Raw genomic sequence first — 13,488 nt, 5'->3', positions numbered from 1 at the left:
TCAAACGTGTTGGAGTAACTTTCTACAGGCAAGTGGCAACGAGAATGATCACTCTCCCCAGCGGGAAAAACAGGTTCTCCGAGTCGCCCGACGTGACTTGATAAACCCAAGATTCACAGACGTCGCCGAGCCACCCGCGCGGGGGGATGCATGTGAGCACGCCGCCAGGGGCGTCGCTTCTTCTCCAGTCCGCGGCTTGGGGCCACGCGCTGGGGACCTGGGCTCTGGGGCGTCTGGTGAGCCGGCCGTCTGCCCATGGGCAGTGAGGCCCTCCAGCCTCGCCGCGGCCCGAGTCCTCCGGGCCACACCCTCGGCTCCGCGCCGCCAGGAAGCGTCGGCTGCCCGCCCGCAGATGTCGCTGCCCCTCCGGCTGCCCTACTGCTACCCAGCGCGGAGGTGGCGCGGCGCCCTCTGGCTCTCCTGTATCTGCGCCCCTGTCACGCCCCCGCTTTCCCCGCCTGCCTACCGGGGCTCTACCCGTAGCACGAAGGCAGCGCTGCGGAGGGCTGCTTGGAGGCGGCGGCCTGGACCCGGGCCAGAAGCTACAGGGGGCGCGCCCCGAGGGGCGGCACAGGCGCCACCCCCTAGGCCGGGCGTCCCGGGGCCTGGAGTGCGTCTGCCTCGCCACCCAGGCCTGGCCCTCTGCCCGCCCGCGCCCCCTCTCCCACCCCGCCCGCAGGGTCCTCGCGCCCCGCTCCTCAGAGCCGCGCGCGACCGACCCGCAGCCCGACTTCCCCGCGCGCCTCGGCAGTTACCGGCCACCGCGTAGGGCCCCAGCGAGCCGAGGACCGCCTGCCCGGAGCTTCTGGAACAGCAGCGGCTGGCGGAAAGGAGCCGGAGCTGAGTAAATAACCGACTGAGTGTGGCCGGCGGAGCGTCGTGAAGGCGGCGCTCCCCTCTTGGTTCTCGCGACTTTCGCCGGAGTGGTCGCCGGCTGAGGCGCGCGGCAGAAGAGGGGATTGGATTGGGGGGAGAGGGGGTGGGAGGATGGCGAGCCTGCCTATGCATCATCAGGAAAATATCAGGGAAACTGCGGGAAAGTCTTGAGGTACGAAAAGAAGTGGAGATGAGGAGATGAACTGCAGAGAGTTTGCATCAAGGAACCCTAAAGAAATAGAGCTTTTTTCCTTTTCCCCCCTCTCCTGTCTCAGAGAGCGCTAGAGAATATTTGACTATGATTTCTTACCAGATTGAAGGTGTTTGGAGGCATACTTCAGGATCCAAGCCTAATAAGCAAGCTAAGTGGCAGCGACATATTCATGTCATTGGCTTTAAGTGCAGATCTGAAATCTGACGATGCCAAACCTTGGCCGGCTGACCAGCTATGCTCAATGAGCTTAGAGATCCCTTTGGGTACCTCTGGGGAAATATATATTCTCATATTCCCATATATGCATAGACACACAGTCCGGGTTTCACGACAGTGTTTCAGACTGAAGTAAATGCATGCAGTCATCTTAAACAAGAAAGCATTTTTGTTGCCCCATGCCCCACAACTCACACACCAACACACATAGACAGTACCTCTTAATGATAACTAATGAGTGGTTAGGGTACACCATTTGATCCTTACACCTTTGGGGATCAGCAGGTCCTGGCCAAGAAAGGTGGGTTCTGGATAATTTCCACAGAAATCAGAAAAGAACTTCCCAGAGGCTCTAACCCTGGATCTATTTGGAACTTTAATAGCTTGCCTTTCCCTATCCATAGATAAGTATTGAAAAAAATATTCACTAACTCAAGGTTGGAGAGTTCTGGTTATAAGTCCTGATTCTGACTCACTTCTCTTGTATCTGTTCATCCAGAGTCACTGTATTTATTTACCTGTAAAATAGCAAGACCCCAGCTTAGAAGAAAAAGGAAACAGTTCTGGTGCAAGCACTCAGGGGGGAAAAAAAGGATTGTCTGCAGGTAAAGGACATTCAGTAAAAAAAAAAAGAAAAAAACATTGTGTTTGCTTTAGCAAATAGGGTCCCTCTATTTAAAAGTACTTGTGATCTGTAAGTTATGAATTCAATGCTAATATCTCAGTATCTATCAGTATCTAAGTCCAAACAAAGTAGGAATTTATACAATTGCAGAATAGTTCTTAAAAGTCTTTCTACAAGGCCCAGAAGGGGAAAGTAACTTTAAAAAGAAATGTAATTCATTGAATGAGATGATTATTTTATTAGAGTTTCAAACTGGTGGATTATCGTAATTTAGTTGGCTAAGAATCTAAGCCATCCAGGACGAAAAATTGGAAAAGATGGCAAAATTCCTCATCATTTATCAAGCCTGAAACATGAAATAAACATATACAAAGATGTAATTATTTTTTAAGTTAAGCATCTCTAAGTGTATAGTTCATACTCAAATTGCAGTGGTAGGAAAAAAAACAGATTACAGATGGATTTTTTTTAGTCACTACTCTTCTAAGTTTCTTTTCTACAAAAAGAGGTGATTTTGTTCCATGTTTTGAGTCATAAATGTGGAAATAGTATCTGAAGTACTACCCTTAGATTTAAATTTGTAATACCAACCAGCCAATGTCTATGAACCTGATCTGTGTACAAATAACTGGCAAAGCCTTAGTGTTCAGTTTTAGTCCCAAAGAAACAGTGAAGCATCTTCTCTGCATTTGAGTGTTCTAACATGATTGTACTGAGCCATTTCTTTGTTGCTACAAACAAACATCATGAGAAAAATATTTATTGTTATTTTCAGGGCAAAACACCATGTGTTAAAGCAAAAAGATGAAGCTAACTTAAGCCAGCATATAAGACATAATATGGATAATGTCAAACAAATGTATTAATTAAATGACTGCCTTTATGTTCACACAAATGGTTAAGTATGTGGGAAATAATGGCAGCAGGTCGGGACTGGGTGAGAGCCAAGTTTTCAAAATAATACTCAAGGTCAAAGTGGATTCCTGGAGGTACTAGAATTAAGGCAGAGAAAGGCTTAGAGAAAATTTAGCAAGAAGAAATCACAGGATAAAGGTGATATTAAATCAGCAAGAAGTGGGGAATGAGCTGAGGGATAGAAAAGTGAGGGGGCGAGCAGTTCAGGTCACTGAGACCAGCCTGTTGAAATATCCTATGACATTTCTAGGCCTAGAGGAAGGTTGAGGAGAAGGATCCCCTGCAAGAGGAGACCACTGTAGTACCTGTGGGTGAAGGAAACAGAAGTGGACCCATCTGGCTGTCTCACTGTCCATGAGTTTGAACACAGAAGGCCTATACAGATCTTTCCCTTTACATTCATGGGTAAAGTGCACTTGGTACTCAGGAAAAGGCTCTGAGGCATTTAAGGTTCTTTATCTTTGTGTTTGGTGAGGTAGCCACTTGCCACATGTGGCTGTTTAATGCTTGAAATGTGATACGTCTGATTTGAGATGTGCTGTAAGTTTAAAATGCACACCGGATTTTGAAAACGTCATATAAAAAATGTAAAAGATCTCCATTACTTTTAAATTCATTACATATTAAATTGTTTATAGTTTGGATACTTTGGGTTAAATAAAATATGTTAATAAAATGAATTTTACCTATTTCTTTTTTACTTCTTAGACTATGACTATTAGAAAATTTCTACTGACTTATGCAGTTTACATATTTCTGTTGGCCAGTGCTGTTCTAGAACCGTAATTGCTCCTTCGATTTGAGGTCACTTTGGTGCCGAAGGCACCAGAACCACAGAATGCTAGACCTGGAGGGGACTTGAGAGCTTATCTAGGCCAGTGGCTTTCAAACTGTGTTAGGATGAGCCAGAGGGAGAAGGGATGCAATGCAAGTGGGGATGAGTGAATCCATGCAGCAGTGAGCTGGTGGGGCTCTGAGGCCACGTCCCACCCCGCCACTTCTCCACACTTGAGATGTATATGAATATATTATTCCTGAAACTCCAAAGTAAGATTTCATTTGAAGGAAAGATTCTGGTACTTTTATGTGTTCTATTTTTTTTTTTTTTTTAATCCTGGTCCACTGTTTTACCATGAAGCCGATCTGAGACCCAGAGAATGGAGAGGGCATGGCCCAACACCATGCTTGACCTCAGGACTTTGACCTCAGCCCTCATTTCAAAGTCCAGCCTGACAGTAGAGTTGGTGACTGACCAGTTGGCTTGGGGGAGTTAAGAAGCTCTCTGTCTCAACTGCATTGAGAAATCCCCTTTCCAGGCAGTTAGTTTTTCCTCCCCTTCCACTCACCCACCATTTGTGACCTCACAAATGCCTACTGTTCTTTGTCAAGAGAATTCTGGATAAACCCAAGTGTGTGGATCATTGACACCAACTTATTTCCTTGGGAGAAAAACTAACTTACTGGCCCTTGGTTTCCAGCAATGCATTGCTCTACAATGGATGACCTATTATTATTACATGTTGCTACATCAAAGACTTAACATTTTCCCCTTTGCCAAGCTGAGCAATCATTTTCTCACTAGGAAATGCCATCAGATCCAGAGTCTCCCAGCCTCAGGAGGCTGTGTCAGATTGTGTTGTGTGTTGTGGGATGCAAAGATAGAAGATAAACACGCATCCTTAGCATTCCTAAACCCCGTTAGGACTTGTTGCAGGTCTAACATGAAGGAATTAATCTAACCTTCTCAGCATCTCTTAGCAAGTTAAGATGGTACCGCTTCCGGATATTAGAAGTTCCCTTTTGATTACTGAGTGTGTCATAATGAGCCTCATTTCCTTTACAATTAAACATTGACTGAACTGATTCTAAAGATTTGGCATTTGGAAAAAAAAAAAAAAAAAAACAGGTAACATTTCTTAGTGTTTTGCTTTGTGCCAAGCACAGTTGAAAGAGATCCACAGGCATTAACTCATTTCAATCTTCACATCTACATGGATGCTGTAAGTAGGTACTTTTATTAGCCTTAATTTAAAGATGAGGAAACAGAAGTACAGATGGATTAAGTAATCTGCCCCAAGTCACACAGCTGGAAAGCAGCAGAGGTAACATTTGAACCCTGACAATCTGGCACAAGAACATCTGCTTTTAACCATTCTGTGTTATTTAATTCATGGTCTCTGTGATTGTATAAACTTTTATCATATCCCCTTCAGCCTCCAGACTGCCAGGATATTTTTAATTGCCTCCTTGTAAGAATTTGCTGTTTTCTCTCTACTTTCTCCCGAACTTCTGAGTCCATTATGTCTTCGTGTGGTCTCTCTCACTACTGCATCCTCCATGTTTGGGACCGCATCAATCTTCACTTGGTTTCCAGAATTCTCCCAAATAGTGCTCTAAACTTTGTCAATGTTTTGATTTTACTGCAGGCTCAACTGACAGATTCAATGAAGGACCTATGACATCTCTTTTGCCAACCACGCCTTGTTGTGTTGCTGTCCCCTTCCTAACAGGGGCTAGCACACAGTGTGAGCTCAGTAGGTTCTGTTGAATGAATGAATGAGTCAGTGAATGAATGAATGAATGAATAACATTTTTCTTATAGGTGCCCTTGAATTGTTGGATTTCTTTAGATGCATACCCTGGTTCATCTGATGCTTTTCTAGCTACTGATTTGGTCTCCTCTGAAGTCCCTAAATTCAATTATCTTCTGAATCGTTTATGCAGATGTTAAGTGTCTGTCTCTGGGGACTCCCACTGTTTACACATCACTTGTTTGTTAGCATACTTAGAGTTTAACTCCAATTTAGAGTTGGAGTCCCCCCACTTTCCCCTTTGGTAACCATAAGTTTGTTTTCTATGTCTGTGAGTCTATTTCTGTTTTGTAAATAAGTTCATTTGTATCATTTTTTGAGATTCCACATATAAGTAATACCATATGATTGCCTTTCTCTGTTTGACTTACTTCACTAAGTATGATAATCTCTAGGCCCATCATTGTTGCTGCAACTGGCATTATTTCATTCTTTTTTATGGCTGAGTAGTAATCCATTGCATTACATTGCATCCAATCCATTCTTTATCCAATCATCTGTCAATAGACTTTTAGGTTGCTTCCATGTCTTGGCTATTGTAAATTATGCTGCAATGAACATTGGGGTACATGTAGATTCTTTTCAAATTAGCATTTTCTCTGGATATATCCCAGGAGTAATTTCATTTTGTTCATAAATTATTTCCTTGAAGTTTTGATTACAGGGCTGGGAAAGGTATGCTTAGGCAGAGAGTGGGCAAGGACTGGTCAAGCAGAGGAAATGTTGCCAATTCCAGACATTTTGTTTTCATGAGCTAAAGAGACTAGAACAGAATCTGGCCACAGAAAGGAGTTGTTGAAATCTTTGCAGTCAAAAAATGAGGTAGTACTGAGGCTCAGTATGGCTGTCCCCAGCAGATGCTGGACCTGCACTCCTGGGATGGGAGGGAAGCAGTCAGGCTGCTCATCTTGGTGCATCTCTGTGAGGGGCAGCTCTGACCCAGACACCATCTGACTGTTTTTATGCCAGGCCAGGGGGCTTTAAGTATGAAAAAAGCTAGTACCAGCCCTTGGGGAAGCTAAGTGAGTTCAAATGCATGCCCAGAGACACTCTGTTCAAGCCTAGAACCCCAAAGACAAGTTTCTCTGATCCCATAGTATGAGGAATAGATTGTGCCTCGTTCTCTCGTGAGGATGCAGAGCTCTCCCCCTGTGTTTTTAAGCTGCTGTGATCTTCATCTGTGATGGGTAATTTCATGTGTCAACTTGGCTGGGCCACGGTGCCCAGAGAGTTGATCAAACATGATTCTGGATGTTTCTGTGAGGGTGAAACCGATGTTTAAATCAGTGGACTTTGCGTAAAGCAGATTGTCCTCCATAATCTGCTTGGATGTCCTCATCCAACCATTGAAGGCCTCGGTAGAACAAAGACTAATCTCCCCCAAACAAGAAAGAATTCTACCAGCAGATGGCCTTTGAACTTCAACTGCAACATTAGCTCTTCTTAGGTCTCCAGCCTGCCATCCCATCCTACAGATTTTGGACTTGCCAGCCTCTATAATCCCATGAACAATTTTCTTTAAAAAACCTCTCTCTCTCTCTCTCACTCTCTTTCCTAGTATATGTATACATCCTATTGGTTCTTTTTCTCTGGAGAACGCTGACTAATACACTAGTACATCCTTCTTCCCCTCTGTGGACAGAGCAAAGCAAAGCCTGGGAGATGTGCATTGTATCAAGTGTCAACACAGCTCCATTTCTGTCCTGCATTAACTAAAGACATGCTGAATTGACTGCATCTTCATCTTTGAGTGCCTTCATTTCCAAGAGTTTAAAACCACTCTGAAAGGGTGATGACTACACATTTAATAAATCTAGGATAGAAAAAACTTAATTAAAAAATACAAGCAATTATTATTGATAAAGAAGGAAAACAAAGTCCCCCTCCCTACCCCCACTATAATTTATTAGGAGAAAGTAGAAAAATGCAGTGAGGCTTCCGGCTTTAGAATTCTAAAGCAATCTAGAGATTGGAAAGATAAAATTAACCTAAGTTTCTGAGCCTCTCATTTGTGTCCACCTAGCCTGAAGGAAGAAAGACGAATATTATTGTTTTTTCCCCAAATGCATATTTAATATTTATCTAAACATCTTGAATTTTGAGCCCATCAGGAGCTTCCACAGTTGGTACAGATTGCTTTCCCAGTTTTCTATCATGTATTAAGAAAGCAATTTTAAATCCCAGAATTAAGGTTGTCATCTTGTTGCAGTTATTTATTCCTTGTTTTGCTTTCCCAAGTTAATTGACCTACAGTTGAATTATTATAAGATCTCAACATAAGGGCCTAAGGAGTGGATTTGGCAAAATGAAGAGGTCACAGTTCACAAAACCACATTGGACACAAAAATGTACTGTATTTTTGCAGCTGCCTAATGTTTTCGGTTTCCCTGGCTCTTTATCAGGAATGTGTGAAGAGCTCGACCATGAATATACAACTGCCTGCTTCATCCTCCCTGGTTTCTAGCAGACTGGAAGTTCCCTGCCCCTTCTCTAAACCAGAGCTTCTCTAGTTCCAAGTATACACAAACCCCCAGGGTATATTGTTAAAATGTTGATTCTGATTCATTAGGTCAGGGGTGGGACTGGAGACTCTTCATTGCCTAACATGCTTTCTGGAGACAGTTGCAGCTGGTCCAGAAACCACACTTTGCCTATCTAGTCCCACACCGTCTAATACGGCAGCCGCTAGCCACACATGGCTATCTGAGCACTTGAATTATGGCTAGTCTGAATAAACCTCTACTGTAAGTATAAAACTCATGTCAGATTTAGAAGATTCAATAGAAAAAAAGACAAAACATCTCATTAATAATTTCACATAGATTACATGTTGGAATAGCATTTTAGAAATATGTGATTAAATAAAACATATTACAAAGTCTTCCACGTGTTTGTTACATTTTTATATGGAGTTACTAGAAAATTTAAAATTACATTTATTGTTTGCATGTGTGACTTGCTTATATTTCTATTGGATAATGCTGTTCCAGATCAACAGAGCTGGCCCTAGAGGCATTTGCAGGAGAGAGTGAATTTCCTGTTCCTTTAACCACTTCTCGCCAGGCACCGAATCCATCTCCTTGGCTCCTTAGAACTTTTTCTCACCCCCTGCCCACCCATTCTAAAGTCACCCCCAGCACTGCTTGGCCATCTTGGATCCTGTCTGTCAGAGTGTATACTCTCTAGCAAGCCCTAGCCAAAAATGACATGGAAACCCTCCAAAAATTCATTAATGGGGCTCTCTTTTGTGTTCCCAAAAAAGTTTGTGACACTTACGTAACATTCATAAAGGACCAAGTCTCTTAGCAAAAAGGGCATGGGTTTTAGAATCAAGAGACCCTGGAGTTTAATTTGATCAGTTTATTAGTTAATCCAAGAGCCTACTCTGTGCCTCTCTTTTAGATGTTAGGGATTCAGGGGTGAACAAAATTAACATATTCTCTGCCCTAAAGAACTTACAATTTAGAAGAGAAAATAGACATTAAACCAGAAACGGCACGAAGAAACAGATTACAAAATACCATCCCAACTTCTCTTTTCCTACTTCTGCGAATATTCCTTTCCCTTTCTGAGCCTCAGTTTAATTTTTGGAATGGGAGTAATAACACTGCTTCCAAGGCTTTGTGAGGGTTAGAAATAGTGATTGCATTTATATAGCTAGCATAATGTCTGGCACAGAGTAGGTGCTCAATGAACAGTTGCTGGCTGGCTAAATAAAAGTGAGCTGATCATATTTATTTGTTTGCTTATTTCTATGCTGCCTGTTTCTGTGTTAAGGAAACAGCTGGTAAAGCATTATTTCTGGGTGAGGTCTATGAGGGTGTTTCTGGTGAGATTAGCATCTGAATCATCACAGTGAGGAAGACAACCTCACAAATGTGCGTGGGCGTGACCATGACCCAATCCCTTGAAGGCCCAAAAGAACAAAAAGGTGAAAGCAGGGAAAATTCTCTTTCTCTTCTCCTGCCCTTTGGACATAGAAGTTCCTAGTTCTCTGGGCTTCAGACTCTGGGACTTATGCCTTAGAACTTTGGCCTTGAACCAGGAGTTACAACATCGGCTCCTCTGGTTCCCAAGCCTTTGGACTCAGACTGAATTACTGGCTCTCCTGGTTCTCTAGTTTGCAGTCTGTAGAGCTTTGGGGCCTCCATAACTGCATGAGCCAATTCAAATAACAGATCTCCTCTTATATATATATATATATATATATATATATATATATATATATATATATACACATCCTGTTGGTTCTGTTTTTCTGGAGAACCCTGACTAACCCTGCCTCATTCCACAAACTGTTTGCAGTAGCTGGTTAGGCCATTGTCACACTGCAGATTGTAAGCGAACTTTGACTCCTGATGTCACTCAAACTTCCTGAGTACATTTCCCAAATCGATTCTTTGCACACAAGAAGTATTCAATAAATGTTTCTTGAATCAAACTATACCTGCAATGGACATTGCAAATGTCCTGGTACAACGCTCCTCATTTGTAGAAAAAAGTAGTAGCCAGCATGGAAGTGACTTAGCCAGGAATACACTTTCAATAATAGTTCCAGAAAAGAAAATACTGGTCCTATCTGCTAGGCATTTGTGGAAGGAAAAGAATTTGTGAAAAAGCAGTCAGAGAAATGAGGGAAGACCAGGAGACAGAGGAGCTTAGAAAGGAATTTCAAGAAAAGAGGATTTCAAAGTGTCTGATGTTGTAGGGAATTTTAATAGGTTGAGGTCAGAGAAGACACTTGGGCATGACAATTGGCACCAGGCTGCAAAGAGGCAGGGAGGTGGGAGCCAGGTGACAGTGGAGGTGACAGTGTCAAGGACACCCTTTCAGGAAGTGCTGTGATTAAGGAAGGGTAGGAGTTCAAAAGCTGGATGGAGGAAGGGGAAGCCCCAGGGGACGTTGTTTCAGAAAGGAGGATCTGGGTGCTTGCAGGCTGAGTTGAGTTGCTGGTTGACATGAGAGGCAGAAGGTCCAACAGAGGAAGAGGGCAGGTGTCAGCAAGAAGCCCCGGAGGAGGGAGGATAGATGAATGGGTCAGCAGGACAGAGACAGTTGTTAGCCAGGGGGAAACTTCCCTTTGGATATGAAAAGGAAATGTGAGTAAACATTCAGTTAAGCATTGAGGGGAGAGCAGGACAGTTTAAGAAGTGAACAAAGAGGCAGGACAACCTAGGGAGTGAGGAGGGCATCACATGCTGACGTTCTACCTGTGCGTCCAGCCCAGACCCTCCCGACGCAGCCTTCTCAGTGTGGTCCGTGGACCAGTGCAGGACCACGTGCTGCTTGTTGCTGGTTTAAATTCAGAGAAGCAGCTTGTGTCAGAAAGCACAGAAAAATTACTAAGCACGCTGTTCAATGCAGCTGAATTTTTTCCCCCTCTTTGAAAGTAGCAGAGTATTCATTAACCTTCTGGCCGGGCTTCCTTTCTCATCACGGCTTACAGAGCAGGTACTTTTGAGTAACACTGATACGTACCATCTCCTACTGACAGTTCTGCCTCAATCACCCCATAACTTCTCTCACCAAACTGAACTCATCACCTCACCTCCTAAACCAAGTCCTGCTCTGTATTGTCTTCCTCAGGGAGTTGCTTCCTCTACCCACCAGGTCTCCAAGCCAGAAACATGGGGAAGGGCAGTTTATCCTACACCTCTTGCATCTTCCTTGATCAATCATTTGAAGTCAAGACCGAAAGGGATAACTTAGTTGACCTCATACTGAGCAGAAGTGATGAAAGTGGGGGTCACGAAATGCTGCCTGTCTATGGCTAAGGTGTTCTCGGAGAACGGACTGCACAGAACTCTAGCCACAGAGGTGGAAGGCTCCAGAGGCTAGAAGTCAGGTGGGCCACTGCTGACATGTTTCCACTGGCTGTGGCTTCTCTCTCTGCATCTGGTACATTGGCAACAGCTCTCCTGGATCACATCAAAAGCAGCCGTGGCTGAGATCACCTTTCAAAATGAGAGTTCTACCACTTGTGCACTTTGTCAGGTACTCTTCATGTCTAGACAGCCCTGGTTTGTCTCTCTTTCAACTGAATATTATTATTCTCCCAACAATCCCCCTGCCAGCACCACTACTGTTTTGACTTCTGCCCTCGACTTAGACCTTACTACATACCATCTCATTTTTGCCTTCACATTCCTTTAAGATATGACTTGCAGAGTCTGGCCCCAGACTCCAACATAGCAATAGATGGTAAGACAGACCCAATTCTGACATTCTACCCTGGTCTTTAGGAGTCCATTTGCTACGTTGTCTCTTTATGCCAAAGAATGACAGGTAGGACAGAGAAGGAAGTTTGGGGGTGGGCTGGGGGTAGAGGAAAACTAGCACAACCCTTTTGGAACCAAATAATAGATTATGGCTGGAAACTCCCGCCTTGGTTTGGCTCAAGGGCCACAGTTATATTTGGCTGGCCCCTGATTGACATAATTATTATTGCCAGAAAGTAATTTTAGAAAGAACTTAAAAGGAGGACATGGGTGATTAAAGTTCTAATAATAACATTTCTAAAAAGTCTGGGTTAATGACTCCATAACTCAGGTAAAAGAAAAGAGGCTTGAGGTGTTCAGGGATTAGTACCTAGAACTGAACTTGGAAAAAGATATTCTGTGGGGAAGTCAAGTAGGGCAGGGATAGATCACATGCCCCTAAGACATCTTGGGGAAGTAAAAAGAGAGAGATGGAGTTCATTTATTTACACTGAAAGTTCCTCTAAAAATTTTGTGAGTAAGGTTTTACAAAGCAGATAATGTTTTCCATGCATTTGCTGAGCATCTCTTGTGTGCAAGGCACTATACTAGTTCCTTTGGGAGATTCCCATGAGTGTCAGCAGGGCTGACCTGAGAGCTGGCTTAAGCATTCTGGCTGTTTATAGGCAGCATCTGCTTTGATTAGGCCAGTGTCCAACCTGATTGGCTGATGCCCTGCCAGTTGTTAAATATTTTGAATGTCACCCTTGGATAAAAGGCAAACGTTCTGTCCTAAAATAGCTTACAGTTTAGAGGATAAGATAGGCCCACAAATAACTACAGTGCAATGCTGTGTCCAAATAATGGTTACCACTGTATTCCACGTTGTCCTTTACAACACGCTGTCCTTTTCATACACTTTATCACATTTGAACTTCACAAGAGCTCTGTGGCGCGTGTTGTGCCTATTCTCATTTTTGCAAATAAGAGCATGAAGTTCAGCAGGAAGTGGTCTTTCACATTTCATAGAGCAAAACCCTGTCCTGACTGAACAGCATCTGATTTTTCCACAATGCCCATACCCTCCCTATTTAAAACAGGAGATTAATGAAAGCAAATAATTGTTTATTTCATGAATTAATCCTTGATTTCTAAAGACAGGTTTTCATACCCAGGTAACTAATGAAGATCAGACTTGTAGCTCTGTCATCCCGATAGAAAGTTACAAAAGCCTTATTCTGAGAAAGGAGATGTCAGGAACCTCAGGCAAGATACACAGAGGAATCATCCCGTCCCTCTCAGGCCCTCTGCTAGGCAGTTGTGTGTGAAACAAACAACTGCAAATCAAAACAAAAAAAGCTAGGGCAATGAGAGTGTGGATTGCAGAAGCAAGAACAGAAACAAACAAAGAGCGAGGAAGCAAACAAACAAAACCTTTAAAGATAAAGAGTAGCTGCATCCTATCACCATAGCACAGAACAATAGTGGGTGTTCCTCACACCAGCCCCCGAGATAAGTAGGTTAGACCTAGTGAAAGAAGGGTTGATGCCGCAGAAATAAGCTCGGGGTTTTTTGGGAATTCACTCATACAGAGCATCTCATCCTCCAAGGAGCCACCTACAAATGCTGCTACTCTTAAAGCACCTCAAGTCTTTATAAACATAGTCACAACAACACGTCTTTAAGCCACAGGGAGGGAAATAAAATACCTCCCAAGTGAGCGATGCCTACAGTCTGTATCATCATTTGTCCAGTGCTCCTGATATAAGAGGATGCCTAGATCCAGGCTCTCAGAGCTGGGACTCTCTGGCTGATTTGATGTCTTCTCTTCTGCATCTGGCATGCATCTTAGAC

This window comes from Phocoena phocoena, chromosome 1, assembly GCF_963924675.1.
Source record: "Phocoena phocoena chromosome 1, mPhoPho1.1, whole genome shotgun sequence".
Taxonomy (NCBI): Eukaryota; Metazoa; Chordata; class Mammalia; order Artiodactyla; family Phocoenidae; genus Phocoena; species Phocoena phocoena.
The sequence above is the reverse complement of the archived record's forward strand: the minus strand, read 5'-3'. Positions refer to the sequence as shown.